Genomic DNA, 19,980 nt, shown 5'->3' on the forward strand with positions numbered 1-19,980 from the left:
CGCGTACCCCCGACACCCGCGCCGACGCGGCTCGGCGCTCACCTCCGCCTGCCTCCCCGCTTTCCCGGTGGGCCCTAAGCCGCCATCCTCGACCGGCTGCTGCGCGGCGTCCGCAGCCACCTCCATCGGGGAGGGACGCAGCCCTGCCTGGAAGACCAGCACCTGGAAAGACCATTAATTTACCGCCGGCTTCCTGCGCCACACAAGGGCCGCCGGCCGGCGCCGAGGCAGCCCGCCCTGAGGCGCCGAGGCAGCCCGCCCTGAGGCAGCCCGCCCTGAGGCGCTGAGGCGGCGGCCCGCCCGCCCCTAGGGGGAGCCCGGCGGCCGTTGGCCGCTCAGCCGCCGCCGGCGGGGCCGGGGAAGGGGCGGAGGGGGCCGCCGAGCGCCATTAGCGCGGGCCCGGGGAGCGGCTGGCTTTTAGAGGCGGGCCGCTGAGGAGGGTAGGACGGGCGGGCGGGAGAAGGCAGCCCTTCGTCTACTTTATTTCGAGGCGGGAGGTCTGCGGAGAAAGCTCCGCTTCAGCCTTCTCGTAGCGAACGTCCCCTCCTTGCCAGCGATTTCAAGTACGCGACGTAACACTTTTCACGTGTTTTGGTTTTGGTTTTTTTTTTTTTTTTTTTTTTTTTTTTGCGGTAATCTTGTGTGTCGAGGAGCTGCTTATTGTTTGGGGGAGGAGGGGGTGACAGTAGGGAACCTGCAGGACGTTTCTGTTCGGTTTTCTGAGGCGGTGTGGGTTGTTCCTGCCCCCCCGCAGCTGATAAGAGGTTGCGGACTCGACCGCTTCAGGTCTTCAGTCAGTTCTTGCCACACCGTTGTGGGGCAGATGGGTAAATACTGTGGGGAGAATAAACTGTTAAGTATTAGCAGCTGAAATACGCAGTAAAAGCACAAGCACAGACCAGTTAGGTTTGCTCAGGTAGCTGGGTTAGGGTGTCAGGGCCTATTTTACCACTGGGGAAGCTGGGGTGGGGGCGATTTGCCCAAGGTGATGGAGGGAGACGCGGCAGAGCCTTGCCTGGAGCCAGCTGTGGTCTGATCCTCTTTCCTTGGGGCTGGAGGGCTGAGCTTTGCCGTCATAAGTGTATTTATTGCCTGTGGGGTTTGTTGTGGGTAGGGCCTGGGTGGGCAAAGGAGAGCACTGCCAGCAGCTCTGAGCTTATATAGCCAGCACAACCCCAGGACAGAAATGACAAGTGGTTTAAAAGAGTTTATTTTATTCTTAGGTGACTGCACACCGGTGTTTGGGTCTGGGAGAACACAATAGGCAGGGTTTATTAAAAAAATGTAACCTGTCAGTTTATGTTTTCCCAGAAGTTATGTAGGGACTGTCAGCTCTTAGAGCCAAATCTCGTGTTTGGCACATTCAAGGGCATGGGGATATTCTGGAAACGGGGGTGGGGGGGTGCAGACCCAGGACAGCTGCACATAAAGGCTCTGTTTTGGTGTGGCACAAGTGTTTCGATCCTCCTGCTTGACTCTGGTGACTCTGCTCACAGTCAGTGTTGGGAAAGGGATTTTTTCCCATGGGTGATAGACAGACATCCCAAAGAGCCTCAAAGGACCAAAGCACACAAACAGAGCAGATCCAGACTGGCATTATGAAAATGCAGAGACAAAGAAATCCCTCCTCCAGCTATTTCACTTCCCTGCAAGAAACTTTAGCATGCAGATGTGACGAATTCATGCAATGGCTGCGTTGACGTTTTGATCTGGCTGCACTGATTCAGCCTGTTCCTGCATCTCACCGTGGCTGTCTTGATCTGGCAGTGCTGCATCTTGCTGACTGGAGGGCTGTTTTCGGGGAGGTGCTCAGGCCCTGGCAGGACGTGCGGCAGGGCGTGCGTGCCCTCCAGGAAGCTGCACCCCTGCAAGGAGGTGCCTTCCACTATGGGAGCTTCTCAAACACGTGCAACTACTGATGAAATAGCAAAACAAAACAAGCTAGCTGAGACCGCCACTGGTGGTTTCTTGATTCAGCAGGCTGGATTATGTAACCTGGAGAGCACTATTCAGCTGAGGAGCCGCACCTTCTACCTGAAAGATGGTATTTTCTTAAAGGTGCTAATGTGATTAAATATATCCTTGCCTTAACCCTGGGAAAAAGCGATCCCTCCCACAATACTGCATCCTTTCTGGCATACCTCTACTCATCTGTCACACAGCTACAGATATGGTGACAATGGAAAGATACGAATGCTCCCTACCTTTGGCGAAGGGTGCCAATGACAATCGCATTAGTGTTCTTTCATAACGAACTCCAATCACCGGCAGGCAAGGTACAATCAAGGTTTTCTTTCCATCCTCAGCCCCACTGCTGGTTTGAGTAGTGTATCATTAGAATGATTGGATAACAGATTCATGCACAATGCTGAAATTAAACTTGACCTGTCTAATCATATATCACAAATAGCAATTGGAGGTTGGTTTTTTTCAGCTGTCAGCCACAGATTTCATCTAAAATGTGTTGGCTTTCGGGAAACAGTTGTAGTTGTTGAGAGGAGGAAATATTAGCAGAAAAGGTGCGCAGAACATCAAGATAAACAAGTGAGTTATCTTGCACCGGAATGGTGTGCTTGTTGAGGAAGATACCTGGGGAAAAAAATTCCAGTGCATTTGGCACCTGGGAGGCTGCAGATGAGTGCTTCATACAGGACTTCTGCAGTTGGTTTGTCATAACTTTGCAAAAGGTTAACTGGTTAGGCCTGCCCTTGTCAGTGTTTGTTAACAGTCACAACAGTCGCCGAGAGAGAATTCCCCCCCCCATATGCAGAATAAGATTTAGCTGTCCCGTCTCACACACCACTCTTGAGTGGTGAGTATTGTACAAGGTCAAACAACCCTCTGCTGAGCTTTAGGAGAGGAAAGACATGGGAAAGTGCAATAATTTAATAAAGTGTCAGCACAAATAACATAAATAACCCATATACAGCATAAAAGTGTAATAGAATCCAAAACAAGAAACAAGAACTTCTCAGCTTCTTCTAAAACTTACCCACCTTCTCCAGCATAAAGTGTGATAGAACGGATTCGTCTTGGTGCTTTGCAAGAGTTCACTAGAGGTCTGTAACAAAGTTGTACCATACGTTTTATCGTTGAAGTCTTTGCCCAGTAGTTTAGGTGTGAGAAAAGTGAAAAAACAAGGGAGAGTTCACCATATTGTGGTGTTTTTAAGGTGGTTCTTTTAACGTAAGTCATGAAAAAAAGGGAAGGTAGGATGAAACAGAGATAGGAGACTGCAAAATCTGCCCCAATTTTATGATGTATAGTATCCCAAAAATTCCCGTGAGCTAGCATAAATGCATAATGCGTAATAAATGCAAAATTTGGCCTGATGATACATTATTCCAAAAAGAAGCATTAAGAATATGTTACTATTCCAGGTAGCACCAAAAAAAAACCCAAACTGCAAATATTGTTGGTAGCAAGATCAGCAATATGTTACTGAAGGTCTTTGTTATCTTTGTAGCTGGGGAAAGTTCAGAGTTTATGTTTCACTGGAAATAGTTAAGGAAAATACATTTTTTAAAATTCAGGAAAAAGAAAAAAATAAGAATTTTGAAAGTGTAATTCAGAGATGAGAAGGATTTTTTTTTAAATTTCAATGTTATTTTAAAAAAATATTAAGGGTAATTTCTATTTAAGGATTACTAGTAGTGACTGATAAAGATAATGATATCCATTTAGGATAACTGTCTTCTTTCCTGGTACAGTGTGTCTCCCATTTATGTTGTAATGCTCAGACTGTCAATATTATTTCATTACAACACAAATAGGAGACATATAGGCATTATAGTTGTTTCGGTACTAGATAGCAGGAGTCCTTAGTGATATGACAGTAAAATTAAATCATTTTTCAACTGTCATATTATCACATAGCTAATAATAGTGTATATGCCACGAACTATAGCTATGACCATGTGAAGACAGTGTGAAAAGGTCTGTATAAAACTTAGCCATTAAAATAAAATTTTAAATTAGCCTTTAAAATAACATTCAGATTTTAAAAATGTGTGCAATATTTGCATTTAGAAATAGGAAATTTTATGGAAAACTGATCCCCCCCCCTCCGAACTGTATGACCAACAATCTTTGATAAAAAGAGATTCCACTAGTTCTTGCCATGTGTGGGTTTTAAAAGGAATGGGTGATCTGTTGACTTTCCAGGCTCCTTCTTCAAGCAGCTCCCAGGTGAACTGTGGCTGAAAGGTTGCTGTCTCTGATTACTGGTTTGCGGACCATGGAGGATGGTCTGGTTGTCCCAGCAGACAGGCTTCCATTTCCATACTTGGAGGTGCACCTATGGAAGAAGGCTGAGGAAAAGACATATGCCTAGCACAGATTTTAGGCTTCTCCTGAGCATCCAGTGAGCCCTAGGAAAGAATCAATGGGTTCCCATTCCTCCGTTTGCCCAGTTCAAGCACTGCTATGCAGAACCAGAAATCGGACCCTGCCTGTGACCACCATTTTTGCTTGACTTCAAAGACTAGAGAGCCATGGAGACTGCTTTTAAACCTCTGTGCTCTGGACCATAGTTGTTCGGTGCTCTCAATCAGTTGTTATCTTTGGTTATTTCACAGAGAAAATAAAAAATATTTTAAAGTTTAAAATGATGACTTCCAGAAGGACAGTGTGGCCAATCTTTAAAGTAGAGGTTTTATGCCTTCTTTTAAAAAAAAAAAACTTTGTAGCTGAAGCAAGTATAAATCCTTGTGTGGCCAGTTTACACTCACAGGCTGACAGTGGGCTTGCTTGTCATGGTCACCTTTCACAGACCTCCCTTAGAAGTAAGCCATAGAGCAGTAATCTGCAAAGCAAAGGTAGAAAAAAACTGCCTCACCATAATGAGACGTTACTGGAGACAGAAGATACGCAGGGGTTCCCATCTTAAACCAAGCAAAACTGCATTGCTGGCAAGCTGCATTCAGCAAAGAATTATTTCTTCTCCCATGAATTATTTAGAGTACATACTGCCTTTTCAGTATAGATATGTGCAGATCCAAACTAAATAGAGCTTCAGTCACTAGGGCTTCCAAGTAATACCACGATGAAAATGCTAAGCAATAATAATAAGGCCCTGACTACAACTCGTTTCCCATTTGCTAGAGGCAGATACTCAAACCTTCTATTCCCAGAGAACACATTGGGCACAACACAGAGCAAATGATGAGCCCAGATTTGTCAAGTAAGTAGTGAAAGAGGGTAACACACTGAAGTGGATGAATTTCAGGTGCGACCAATAAAAATAAGCTCCTTGTGTAAGTATTTTGAATATATTCGATGCTAGCAAGACGAGAAATCACATAAATCAAAAGGTAGCCATTGCAGAATGAAACCTGCTGCGGACAGAGGAATTGTAATTTTATAGGCAACAGTGAATTTGGTTCCAGGAAAAATGTGCACCAAACATAGCTGTCTTGACAACCCCATTCAAAGAGCTACTCAAGATGGAAGCTGTGTGAATAAAAAGCCTTCTGAAACCATAAAAGCAGCACTCTAAATCTAAGGTTAAAAAGCTCTTAAATTACTGGGACGTGTCACAACCTGTCAATTTATTAGCCGAAGCTTCTAAATCAGGATTAGGAACAAAATATCAAAACCTTCAAAAGTGGGGTAATGGAACTGTTCTGAAAAGGGAGAGAAAACAAGTGTGACAGGACTGGGGTTTCTAGGACTTTTGCTAATGATCTTCAGAAGGATGTAGACAAGAAAGCAGGTCACAAGCAGCTGATGTCAGTTTTTCAAAACAGAAATTGATTTTAGGTGTATGGGACCAGAAAAACTTTTGCAGTGACTTTCTGAGGAAACTTTTTAGTCAGGAATAATAGCTAAGCAAAAGAAGGAGCTCATTCTGCTCTGCCTTGCCTTTTGTTTAGAAAGTGTAAAATGCTATCACCAAATCAGAATTTTCCTCTCCCACAGGGATATGTTAATATTTTACTTCTAAGGATAGGCATGACTATAGCTGGTGACAACAGACAGCCTATGCAGTCTAACCTAATGTCAAGGGGTCACAGCCATTGATTCAGAAGGCTTTTGGCCTGTGGGTTAAACAAGATGTAGCTTTAGCTGAGTGTCGAGAGTGCTGATTCTCAGCATAAAGCTGCTTATGACATCTGAATTACTAGATCAGCAAGAGGAAAACTGAAAATAGATCACTGAATAAAAACCTGTGACTAGATCACTCCTAACAAAGCTGAGGGTAGGATTGCTTGGATGGGATGATGGAAGTACTGAGGGAAATCCCGGGTCTGTTTTTTGAGAAAAAGGATGCTTAACTGCTAGAAACATTAGTTTAGCAGCAAATGCTGTACCAGACAGAAAGGAAGGAGAGTGTAAGGGCAAAGGAAGGAATAAACCACCTATCTGGCCTCTTTAAACATGGTGGAGCTTTAAACTAATCCTGACAGCTTGTTTGCTGGTGGCACAAAGGAGATCCTGACCCGATGCATGAACTCTGTCAACCAAGTGCTACCAGTTAGGTTAGGATTGGGGGAAACTGCCTGCCAAGGTACATGGCAGCCTTAAGCCAGGTGTCATAAACAGAGCAAAACAGTTATGAAGGAAGAATGTAGGCAGGAGGCAGGCAGGAGGGTGCAGTGAACTGTGCGGCAGCAGCAGCGCTGCAGACTGGAACCTCACTGTGGGGTTGCTGCACAAGCCCAGGGCCACAGAGCTCTTACAGCTTGTGCTGGAAAAGAGCTGGATGCACTTGCAGTGGCTGGGTAGGAAAGGACAGGATGAGACAGTACCCACATGGGCAGTGTCACAGCTAGAGAGAGGGCATGGGTATATCGATTACCCCAAATGCTGTGTCTGTCCTCCTCAGATGATGTGTGACTTCTTTGGCTAAGCAGGCCAGCGAGTACTGTGGGGCTGGAGGCAGCTTGTCGCTCCTGCTGACACTGTTCCACTTTGCTGAAGCGCTTCAGTCCATGCTGGAACCCATGTGTTTCCCCTCTCCGGCAAGTGCCCTAAGCCCTTCACTAAAGAGTTATTCTCATGCTCTCTGACTCAGTGAATATGCAAGCATTGCAAGCAAAGTGGAACAGATCCAAAAGGAGAGATTGAGGCAAAATGGCCTCATAAGGCAATCTCCTTGCATTTGGGGCACGCTTCTGAGGCTGTGGTTCAATGATGCAGTAAGTCCAGTTCCAGTGCTCCTCCTATGCGATCAGATACCTCCCAGCTAGATTTGTATTGCAAGTGCTGACACTGGGTTCACACTGGTTCCAAAAATGTTGATGGCTTATCTTCAACACACAGCTTTATGCTGACTGAGACGGGCTGTTGTCTTGTAGCCAGCAAAAGTTCAGTGTAAGGATAAAGGCAGCATAAAGACCAGTCACGTGGCAGGTTCAAGAGAAATAAACTTGAGTGCTCTGCTCTGGCCTGGATCGGATTGGTACTGCTGGTACATGTACCGACTTGTACAAATCTACGATTGATCCATAGATTCAGGGGTGGGAGACATGTTCTCAAATCCTTGCTCTGAGAGTGATTGGGACAGAGAACAATTATTGCAGAGTGGATTATTGAAGATGCTTGCTTGAGAGGGGAGATCTTTTGTTCAGACCCCGATCAAGTGACTGTCAATTCATTGAAAATGGAAGAAATTAACAACACGTAAACCTGAGAATACTTATTGTCTCTTAGGTGGCGATCTTACTAGAGCTTGTTGAACTGTTTCCTTCAAAGTTTTAAAAGGAAAATGGATTCCTCCCCCCAGTCCATTTTCCTCTTGTTCAGAATGCTTTTGGTTTTCAGCAGAAATAGGTGAAAATTGACCTATTGGCAGTCCCAAACTGCATCTTGTGCTGAGGAGTCAGCGGAATCAAGCACTTCAGTTTACATACCATGTGCCCATAACTGGATGCTCCATGCAAAGGGCTGCTTACCCTCTCCAGTGTTTGGAGAAAACTCGCCCCCTTCCTCAAAGGCTAAACCTTTCTGTTTACTGTATAATAATTGAGAAATAATGGTCTCAGCAAAGGGCATTTCCTGGGGATTAATGACTGGCTGGGTGAGTGGATGGCTTGAGATTTTTAATTAAAGGTGCAAGCTTCCTCTGTTCTGGCATGTGAACTTCCATTTAAATTAGGTTCTATTGAATTCAGAGGTTTTTCATGGCATGAAGTTCACCAGTGCTGACAGGTCCATGCCCCCCAGTTTAATGGGTGGCAATGCACTCTAGAAAGACAGCTTTCAAGTGTCTCATCAGTGCCAAAGTATTACTGCTATGAATATGGCCAAAGACACCCATTTGTTCTGCTGGGGCCTTCAGAAAATTTTAACGGGTTCATCTGCAGTAGTGAAGGAGTTGTTTTCAAAGTTGTAGGTGTGTGAGGTCATACCAGAGGATCTTTTCCATTCAGTCTACACTGAACCTCATCATGGCCCATCACCTACATAAAGATGGAGGTGGGGAGTGGTAGGAGATGGGTTTGTGGAAGGAATGATAAAAAGAAAGTATATGGAAACCAGAGATGTGTCTTGCCTAAGAACAACTAGAAGAAGCTTCCTTATGTGTTGAGGAAGGAATGTTGAGGCCATGTTAGTAGCTGTGGCATAAACCCCAAATAAATTAAACCCCCTTGAGTTTGTTTCCTTAAAAGCAAAAGAAAATACAACTGTTACAAATTTTTGCTGTTGAAAAAATCAAAGATCTTTGCCCTGCCTGAGCAGAGAATTACGCTATATGCAACCTTTGTTCCAACTAAAAAGTAAAGCCGCAAGGGCCAGCAGCAGAGCTGCTGCCAAAAGCAGTATCTGTATAGCTCGGTCAGGGCTGGACAGGAGACCTGTTGGTCACAGCAGAGATGGATTGAACCCAGAGCAGGAACACTAGAGTTACCTCTCTTGGGCATGAAAAGGTCCCAACAGCTCCATCGCACACCTGCCTTTCGTTGCTGAGCTGGGACATTATTTCTGTCTTTAGTTTGTCTGAAGCTCATGCTATCTCCCTCTAGTACTCATTAGCAAAAAAAAGGCAGGATCAGGCCCTAAATTTATGGAAATTAAATGCTGTCAGATCTGTTTAACTCCTCTAGGACTTTTTCACAACTTTATTAGTTGCATCAGAGGCTGCTTTGTTAGGAAATAGTAACATATTCTCTGCTCTCCCACCTCATAGCACTACTGTACAGAAACTGATCTGACAGGGAGCAAAAATACACTATTCGAAATAAATTCAGTGTTATGCTGAAAGTCAGCCATGAAACCTCACTGAAGATGGTGGGTGAGAAAGCTTACCTTAAGGAAAAGCCTAAGAACTACCTTCTTTGTGGGACATGCTCATTGAGACCCCAGGAGCCGCACCATACATGCCACACCATACATACCGCACCACACATGCCTGGCAGTGTTGAACTGTGGGGGCCAAGGCATTTCTCCAGGATCTAACTGCAAACGCTGGGGACAAGGTGGCATATGATGAAACAGAGCGATTCAGAAAGTGACAGCAGAAACATCAGAGAAGCAGACAGAGGAAGTAGCAAGGACACCCAGATCCAGTAAGGAAAACCCTTGTAGCCTGACCCTGAGAGAAAGCTGAGAGAGAGAGAGCTTGAGCTGTGGCTCAAAAGAAGCTTGAAAGTGTGAACAGAGAAAGCACTGCCTATTGCTTTGACTCCCACTGTGCCCAGAGTAACGGGACATTGTGTACATTCTTTCTAAACAAACAGAAGCGCATTAAAAAGCCCAATTCACTCCCTCATCTGTTTGTTCTCCAAACAGAAACAACCTGTAGGGACCCTGAATATTGGCTAACCACCCGGGTCAAAGAGGGTAACAAGAAGTGCATTAATAAAGGGAACTTTCTCCTCAGAACTGATTTTGTCTTTTCTTGCCTCTAGTAAAAGATTTTAGTCCTTGTCTGTGGTGTTATTGTCATTAGCATTGTCATAGCAACTGATAAACAAGGAGAAAGAGATGTGTAACCACCTTTTTTTTTTTAAAACAGGCAGTCCAAATGTCTTACTATCAAGTAATTTGGTTACAGAATTTAGCAAAGCGGTTGCACAGTAAATAGGTTTATCTTTAAACATAATGCTCTTTTCCATTTTAACTGAGCATAAAATTGTATCTTTAAAGGATCGGCAAAAAAAAGCAGGGCTTCATGCCTCTTGAGCAGTTCCATGTGACATATGGTCTTTCCAAGCAATAGTTTTATCGGCTGTGCACAGTAGCAGCAGATTTGAGCTAATGTTCCTGTGAAAACAAGTCAGGGTTTATCCAAAAACTGAAGAAGGGGAGGAGAAAGGCACCTTTGCCCTGCTGTACAGAAAAAACAAATCGTATCTTACGTCAAACTTACGACATACCTCTATAAATACAGCAGCTACTGGTAGTGACTAACTTCAGCACACGCACTGAGCGGGTTGAAGAGGACTCGGTGACCTGTTCGATTCCCTGCCCGCCAGTGATGCTCCCGGGTGTTTCAGCCATATGCTGCCCTGAAGCCTTGGAGGGAGCAGGGTGGCTTTTGGGGCCAGGTGGGGCATTGCTGCCCAGAGGGGCTTAGCCCCAGCCTTGCCTGCAATGACCAGGACTCCAGTTCCCAACAGAGGTGCTATAACCAGCATCGAGCACCGGCAGACAGCACGTGTTGCCTGTTGCTAGATGAATCGCGTGAGGTGCTGAAGAGCACCCTGCCTCCCTGCTCCTACACGTCCTGCTTCGTGCTGGAAAAAAGGTCAGGGACTCTTTACTTAGCAGCTGGGCAGCAGTGAAGGGCAGGATGAGCCTTGTACACAAACACACACGCCCTGTGTTTCTTTCAGGACACAGCTCTGGCCAAATATTGGCCTAAAATTATTTTTGAGCTCACTGCTACCTCAGTTGGGGACCACTGCCACTGAGTAGTGCTAGAAATAATCCCTGTAAGTTAATTGGTGCTGGCATTACAAATGCAGGAAGAAGGCAAAAATTAATGGATTGCAAAGCATTTCTGCATCTAAAGGATTTTGCTATAGTAGTTGTACTCACACAGAACAGAAATAAACAAACATATGCTCATATGGTTATATTCCTGCATACACACACGCACACATACACATATTTATATTTACAATTACATTTATATATGTATAATGACATTAAATAACAGGTAACATAGCAGAGAAAATTCAATTGTAAAGGAACAAAGTTGGAAAAAAATTCCCTGTGGCTACGTAGCGCCACAGAAGGCATGTTTTCAGAAAAGCTTTCAATGTGCTTGAATGGCTCTATGATGCTTTTGTAGTAATGAGTGATTTTTTTTCTCTCATTCTTGCAACAGTGCAATAATTTGTAGGTTGAGTTCCTCAAGGCCTTCTCATCAGTAAGAATGAATTCCCTCCATTTTGAAGTCTTTCATGAGCACTTGTCTCTCCCCTGCTGTCTGTGCCTCCCTCTTATCCCCAAGCATAAGTGTCAATTTTACTCCAAGTTCTGTCTGAAGTTCACTGAGATTTTTTTCTGGGAGGTAGCTGAGATCTCTGTGTAGCAGTCATGCAAGTTTTTCAGAATTGACATGAGGTTTCACAGTTGCAGCAACGTTGCAGTTTTATACCACTGTGATCCCCCCCCCCCCGGGGACATGGAGAAAGATACTGATTCAGGGGAACATCTGAATCAGAACTGAGGCATTAAGAGTGCAGCCTGTGGATTGTCCCAAGTCCTAAAATTGCAGGGGAAACAGATACGTATTTGATTTGACACCTGCCACTACACTTAGGAATAGCATCTGCCTGTAGTAAAACAACACAGTGGAGAGTAGGAAATTGCTCTTTTGCATTCTATACTGATACAGAAGGAGCAGGCAGAGGCACAAAAGAAATATCCACCATTGGTGATAACCAGAGATGCATGGCTGACCTTCTGTAATAGGAGGAAACTGCAGCTCCTGAAAGCGTCTTTCCATCTCCAAGTTTCTCTTGGGACAGTGCCATCATGCAGAGTTGTTAACCCCAGGATAGTAATACCAGCCCTTAAATATTGCATGCTTACAAAGGACGCCATGGTATACACACTGCACACAAAGTATTCTGCAACAAAGTAAGAAAGGCTTTGTGCTGACTCAGCAGAACTAGGTAACAAATCCAGCTTTAAAAATAGCTCTTTTTCAATAAAGGGTAATCGGTTCTTGCCTTTTTCTCATTATGTGAGATATACTCTATAGAATTTATTCATTAGAGGGTAGTCTGCAAAGTTGAAGTAAGAAACAGGAAAAATAAGGATGGCAATAGAGTTGTAAATTCAGCTTGTATGTCAAGGAAATGACAATAAACTGATACATTTTCTGGAAAAATCACTGGTTATATATGCCATTCCTAGAATAAAAGTAATAGACATTCAGCATACCAATAGCTGCAAGGTGTAGATGAAGATGTGGCTGTCACACGATCACAAAATGACTGAGGTGGGAAGGGACCTCTGGAGATCATCTACTCCAACCCCCCCTCTTCAAAGCAGAGGAAACTTGAGCTCAGTCCTCAGGGCTGTGTCCTCTGAGGTTTTGAATATCTCCAAGGAGGGAAACTCGACATCCTCTCTGGGCAACTTATTCCAGTGTTCAATCATCCTCACAGTAAAAAAGGGTTTTCTTATGTTTAAAAGGAATTTCCTGTATTTCAATTTGTGCCCATTACCTCTTGTCCTGTCGCTGGGCACCACTGAGAAGAGTCTGGCTCCAGCTTCCATGCTATTTCCCATTAGGTGTTTATACACATTGATAATATCCCCAGAGCCTTCTCTCCTTCAGGCTGAACAGTCCCAGCTCTCAGTCTCTCCTCGTAAGTCAGATGCTCCAAACCCTTAGTCAACTTTGTGGTCCTTCACTCGACCTGCTCCATCAAGTCCATGTCTTGCTTGTACTGGGGAGCCCAGGACTGGACCCAGCACTCCAGGATGCATCTCACTGGGGCTGAGCAGACAGGGAGGATCACCTCCCTCAACCTGTTGGAGACACTCTGCTGAGTGCAGCCTGGAAGGCTGTTGGTCTTCTTTGCCATGAGGGTGCATCGCTGGCTTCTGGTCAACTTGTCGTTCACCAGGACCCCCAGGGACTTTTCTACAATGCTACTTTCCAGCTAGTTGGCCCCAGCCTGTCCTGGTGCATGGGGCTGTTCCTCCCCAGGGGCAGGACTTGACATTTCCCTTTATGTAACTTCATGAGATTCCTGTCAGCCTAGTTCTCCAGCCTGTCAAGGTCCCTTTGAATTGAGGCACAGTCATCTGGTCTAGCAGCCTCTCTTCCCAACTTTACAGCATCTGCAAACTTGCTGAGGATGCACTCTGTTCTACCATTCAGGTCATTAAAGAAGATAAATAGTACTGGTCACAGTGTCTTCTCCTGGGGTACACCACTAGTGACTGGCCTCCAGCTAGACATGCCAGTGATCATAAGCCTTTGAGCTCAGCAGTTCTGCCAGTTTACAGTCCACCTCACTGTCCATTTATTTACTCTGTAATTCATCAATTTGGTGGATGTTATGCTAGTGGTGTTATGGGAGACAGTGCTGAAAGTCCTGCCAAAGTTGAAAGAAATCACAGCTACTGCTCTCCCCTAAAACGCCAAGCCTGTCTTCTCATCATTGAAGTCTACCAGGTTTGCCAAGTGTGCAACAACTTCAGCGTAGACCTTGCTGGCTTGATAGGAGAGAGCTGAATAACTTCTAAGGAATCATTTATTTAATGATATTTGACTTCCTGATCACAAAATGCCTCTGCTCAGACTATGCGGAGTGTCCCCATGTCCCTTCATCATTGTCCGTCCCCTCCCCGCCCTGTGTATTTCACATCCTGAGCTTGGAGTCATTCTTGGTCTGCATGTCATTCGTGTGGTTTGTTATAATGTTGATCTGATGTTCAAAACCTTAGCCAATCTGTGTGGCCTTTTATTCATGTAACATGCTTTGGTTCCCTGGTTAATTCTTAGAATGAGGTTTCAAGTACATCTGGTCAAAATTGGCTTTGAGCAAATATTGATACACAGTGAAAAAACACAGGATTTCATGTACATTACTAATTTTTTTCTTTTACTGGGAAATTCAGGTAAACAAAGACGTGGACTGAAGACATTCACTTAAAGTGAGAGCTAACATCAAAAAATCCCAAAATTTTAATGGAGGTCAAATATTTAATGAAAAGACTGTAGCTTGAAGTTTTGTTTTGCTATTCTTAAAGTCAAATTTGTGGAGATACGGTGCAAATCCTGGGGACACTCTGACAACCTTTCATGTTTATTCCTTCAGTGGGTTCCCAGCTCTTTGGTTACTGGTGGAAATAGACCCCTGAAAGCAGAAGATAACGAATGGACCCCCAGTCTCGTGAGCTGCCCTGCCTCATGCCGCTCTAGTGGCCTTGCTTGGAGTGGGCAGAACAACTGGACTTAAGGCCAGGACCTAGGCTACTGCTATTCTTGCTTTTCCAACCTTTTCTTGAACAGAATATCAACTTCTTTGGGCTGAATTAGACAGGGAGGAGTAGAAACATCTTCTGTATCTCCTTTAATTCTTGGTATCTTCGCAACAGCTGTCAGTTTTAGTTTGTTCATCGATCATTCAGTTGAGCAAAAGCAAGAAGATGAAGGACCATTCACCCCTTGATGTTGTTAACAAGCCTGTCAGGCTTTGACAACTTGAATGAGAGACATTTCATAAAATTATGAGTGAAATTTTAAATGTCTCATTGAGGCATACCACAAAATTCTTTGCTGTCAAATGAGCACTTGCAGCACTCTGCTTACATCAGACCCATCGGCTTTTTGGAAGCATCATTTTTTTTTATAGTGGGCATGCTCAGCAACATCAACGCAAGCATTAACACTCAGTTTACTTGCTGACATTACCGTTACACATCTGTACTGTCATTTGTGTGCACACAGCAGAAGGGCAGGACGTGTCCCAGCAGCCTCTGTGAGGGCTTCCCAGATTTTGCTCTTCAAGGCACATCAAAGTGTGGTAGTTTCTTTCCATGCAGGTTTCTGCTGAAGAGAGCATAAGCAGCCTTTGCTCAGTTGACTGCAAACGCCATTTGAACAGAAAATTTTGTTTTCACAATGTACACGCGTGCAGTGCCAGAAGGATCTATTGTATTACATGAATAACAGTCATTATAAGCTTGCTTCAAACAGAATAGGTATCTGTTTCTGAGCCAGTAGCCAAAACCAGATGTAACCGTGCAATTTATAGCTAAGTAGGTAATCCATCAGCACGTAGGCTTCAGCTTGGAAAAACATTTTGACTACCCGCTTAACTTTAAGTGTATGTTTATATACATAGATTTCAGTGGGGCAAACCTGTGCCTAGAGCTATGTGTGACTACAGCTATGTGTGAGTAAGTGCATCACTGAAAGCTTGTCATTAGAAAAAACCCTACATTTTAGCTGTATGAATTTGTCTAGGGATAAATATAACAACAACAGCTCTGCCTTGGCTGGCTCTGTTTCTTTTTGGTGTAGCGCAAAGTAAGCAAGATCCTATTGCTCTGCAATATTGATGGCATACCTTCATGCATATGTGATAGTACATTCCCAGCATATTAGATAGTTTAAACCTGATCTTTTCCACCACCTTGATGGTGTTTCTTTCCAGTTTTACTCCTCAGAATCTTCTAGAAACAATAATATTGATCCTGTGTGTTCAAACTATTTAAGGAAGAGGAACCTACATGGTTTCCTAATTTCTTATTCTGTTCTTCTCTGCTGCCCTTTGTTGTCTGTACTCTTTTCCACGCTCAGGAGCGAGCATGCTTTCTGTCAGAGTTTCAGCATATTCCTCTGTCACACATTCTCCTGCTTGGAGCTCTTTTGTTCTAATACTCTTGACATTTAAGCTTGGGCACTTCAAAGGTTCTTTCTCTTTACTTTATTCTATGATTTATTGATTACTTCCAGCTTCTGTTTCCCTAAGCCTATTTCCTTTCATGTTTTCTCACCCTTCCCACTTCTTGTTATTTCATCTCTCGATACAAATAATGCTTCACAATTCCGGTTTTAAAGCCACAACCACCGCACAAGTTTTTCTCCTGTTGGTTTGGCATAGCAGCACTTTTTTTACACACGGAGGCCCAAAGGCATTGTAAATGATTACAGGGGTCATTGTTACTGATGAATGAGTCGTGGCCACACATTTACAAAAAGCCTGCTGAGCCGCATTGTCCTTTGCAAGTAGTCCCCGAAGAAGTCATAGGCACTACTCACAGATCAAGGGACTACTCAGTGTGGGAAAGTGACACTCTGCACTGGGACTCAAGACAGCATTGTACGGGGAGAAGCCTCCTTCCCAAAGGCTGAGCTATGCTGGCTGTGCCAGCCTGACTTACTACCAGAATAGCTATAACACCGAATGAGAGGGTTTGCCAGCAGTTTAGGATTATTGTGCCTATATATTGTGGGGCAAATTCTGCGCTAATTGCTACCTGGTGGGAGCTGCACAGCTGGTGACAGAGCGTGCCTGTGTGTCCTCTCATCCACACTTCTGCAAGGTACCTTTTTGTGCCGGTTTTGCTCACCGCGCAGGAGCCAGCTATCAAAGGAGGCTTCTATTCACCAGGAAGACCAGTTCTAGCATAAGAAACAAGCATGCAGCAGGAGCTGTATTGGGTGTTGGTCTCAGTGTGAGTCTTGGACTGAACTTACCTAACTTGGCTGCGTCCCTGCTTTCCTGCCATAGCATGGGCATAATATTTGTGTCCACCTTGGCATCTTCTGATGACTCAAACTATACAAATAATTTTGAAATCATCAGATGGGAGAGCCTAGAATGGAGCAGAGCATTACTACCATGTGGCCAAACCCTACGCAAGGCTTTGAATAGCCTTCCTTCTCTGTCTCCTGCTTTGTTATGGGAAAGGACCTTGTCTTTCTCACAGAAATGTCCATATTCCCATCCTGGACTGAGTGACACATGGGCCCTTTTACTTCCCCTCCGTGCCCAAGGTAGTGCAATGATTTGCCGCTGTACATGTGCTACAGCAAAACATAGTAATTCAGCTAGATTCAACTGGAATTTTGTATATTAGGCATTAAGGGGTAAATTGCCCCAAGGTAACAGCTTGATTCTGTGCAGTACAGTGCTGTGTTTGGGCGGGCACTTTTGCCCACTTGCGACTCAGACACAAGGCGGTTGAGAAGCAGATTGTAACCAATACTCCCATATAAAGCTTGGTGTAGTCAATTAGCTAGTGATTTTTCTGTCAGCAAGGATTCTGTGCAAATGAAGAGATATCAAGGATGTAGAAAATGATTGAACTCAGCTGAAAATGTACCTCCTGCTTGTGTTCCAAAGTAAATAAAGACTTTTTACTAGCAAAAAAAGAACATTGTTCTTTACATTTTACCATTTCAGTACAGATGAAAAATTAAATTGCCAATAAAATTTTATGAGAAAGGAAATTCTTGTTAGAAATTTTATCTCAGAGTATTGATTTTGCTACTGTGAACAAAATTGCTCTCTCAAAGTTAATAAATAAGAGTAAGCAAGGATAGACTTTTAATTGTCTGATTTAATTTAAAATCTTCTAACATGTAAAATATTGGGAAGATTACGTTTTAAAAGAAAGAGGTAACTTGCTGGTTTTCCTATATTTAAATATAGTTTAGAAGTTAGAAGATTTTAAATGGTAAAAAGTTGGTCTTAGGTATATGTTAGTCTGCGAACACAGCTCCTTATTAATCTGTGAATAAAGATGACTAAATCATTGGCCTCTGGTTTGTCTATCAGAATATCTGATGCACATACCAGAAGGATGTTACTCAGGTTCATTTTACATACAGCACACCAAAGGGGTCTGTTGTCCTAGAGGCTTGAACTAGGTTTTACTTTACGTTAAAAACTTAGCCAAAAATGATACAGCCTAAGACTGAGAGATTTCTAAATAGTAGTAACTGTACTTTCACTAACACCAGAAATTTGGCAGTTATGCTTCTGGTAAGAAAATGGATTTTACCAATAACAAATATTAGTAAGAAATACTGTTGCTGTGTTTTTGTACATATGTATGTATGTATGCACATATGCACATGTACATTATGTACTTGCCTTTCTTTTAGGCAACCACACAGTGACGTCGTCCGATGAATAAGAAACTGAATGAGCAAGTAAGAGAATGGTGTGGGTTTTTCTTTTTCAGCAGTGGGAATAATATTAGTCAACTATGTGGCTAGAAATATTTTGGAGAGAGCCTTCAGCAAGTTCCCATTTATTTTCTCCTTTCAGAACCTCCACAAAACACATAACAAAAAATAGTCAAGATATTTCAAGATGACCTGTTCTTCTTGTGTAAGAGGACTTGTAGCTTCTTTATAGAAGCTATTGGTTTGTTTCTTCCAGGTTGCCTGGAGAATTACCCCAAAGCAATGAGAGACATTCTCCCCTTCCCTAGGACTCTAATATGATCCATGGGACCCTGGTGTTCTGCCAGCTCCAGGGGTGCAACACGAGTGAGGGATTCTGCCTCGGACCCCCACGTGGCAGAGTGATGCTTTTACATGGGTTTTAATGGTGTTATCCTCAGATGAATTCAAGTGAGGCAAGCTCAGGAGCTGACAAGTGCAAATAAATCTCCAAGTGAATGACCTGGTAGTTTATGTGTGTATACGTGTGTGTCCTTCTTTCCAATTTAATTTTATTTCAGGAGTGGCTAACGTCTTGTGCTGTTGTGGCTTTGTTTTCTAATCTCCTCACGGATGCCTGCCAGCTGCTGGATACTCAGAAGACGACAGTCACTTGGGCTCTTTCCTGTAAGCCATGTCCCCAAGTAAGTTCTCACACGCAGAAAAGAAATTCAAGACAACAAAAAGATATCAGTGAAAAGGTTCTTTTAGAGTAAAAATTTGGTGGAGATTAAAATAGGGCAAAAGTTCAAATGAGAACGAGCCACTGCCAAGCAAGCAAGAATCTTGGCAAAAAAGAAGGAAAAGAAACATTGGTTTAAAAGGCAAGTAACCATGGCAAGGCAAGAGCTCAATGCTAGAATCTGGTTAAGAAGTAATATCACACAGAGCTGTGATTGTTTATTCAAGGCTAGCCCATGAGAGAACAGTTGTCTCCAATGAGTGTTCTCACAGCTTGGATCCAAAATTATAACTGCGTTTTTTTAAAGCATCCAGCACTTCTTCACAACCCATTTGCTGTTAGACAAAAGAAAAAGAAAGTACAAAGTTTATTCTTAGTGTCCCTTGTGTTTTTAAGGCACAGCTTTACATATGGAAAGGCATTTCATGTCAGCTGTTGAACCAGTATCATGCTATTCTGCAGCAGTTGCCAATGGAAACTGTTGATACATTTTCAGTACCTTTCCCAAGTTTCAGAAACTGGAAGCAGTGTGTGGTTTAGGGATGTTTTGTTTTTGGAGGGCGAGAGAAGAGGTCTTGCATCTATGAGTTGCATTACTGCAGTTGCAATACAAAGCAGATAATGGACTCTGGGAGCTAACAGCTGTGGAATTAAGTTTAGGCATGAAATAAAAATAATGGCAGCTTTGATACAAGTAATAATTTACTAAAGATGTTTTGTGGCTATCAGCAAACTCACAACATATGCACACATCCATACACCTGCTTAAGTTGTGCACCTGTTGTCCTACAAATAAATCAAAAGGGAAAAATGGAAGCTTCCAATGTTCCGCTATAAATAAAAGATGATTAATACCATTATAGTGACAAACAGGTATTGGCAGCACACAGAAAGAATGGAAGATTGTCATCTAATTTGTGCTTTTGTTTCGATGTCTAGATGAGCTTGGAATACATATACAGTGCTAGAGGGCACAGCTGCAGCCCAACAGATGAGAAAGAGAGAGCAGGTCAAATTCATCTCTCACTGGAAGTCAAAAGTAGCTCAACCAAAGCAGGGATTTGCATGGAAATGAACGCAACCTGATTTTTCTACAAACTGGGTGATTTTATCGCTTACACTATTTTATTGCTCAAAGCATCTTGTGCTAAACTAAGACACAGTGGTCTGTACCGCGTCTGCAGGTCTCAGCACTTTTGGGAAC

General features: G+C 43.5%; 1 long non-coding RNA gene across 1 annotated transcript; it reads left to right on the forward strand.

The window, feature by feature from the left end:
• Positions 1-466: 466 nt before the first annotated feature.
• Positions 467-18,732, forward strand: LOC115353068. Its single transcript, XR_003927402.1, has 3 exons — positions 467-563; positions 18,032-18,079; positions 18,616-18,732. It is a non-coding gene; the product is annotated as an uncharacterized LOC115353068 (long non-coding RNA).
• The last annotated feature ends 1,248 nt before the right edge of the window (positions 18,733-19,980 follow it).

Source organism: Aquila chrysaetos, chromosome 18 (assembly GCF_900496995.4).
Source record: "Aquila chrysaetos chrysaetos chromosome 18, bAquChr1.4, whole genome shotgun sequence".
NCBI classification, from domain to species: Eukaryota; Metazoa; Chordata; class Aves; order Accipitriformes; family Accipitridae; genus Aquila; species Aquila chrysaetos.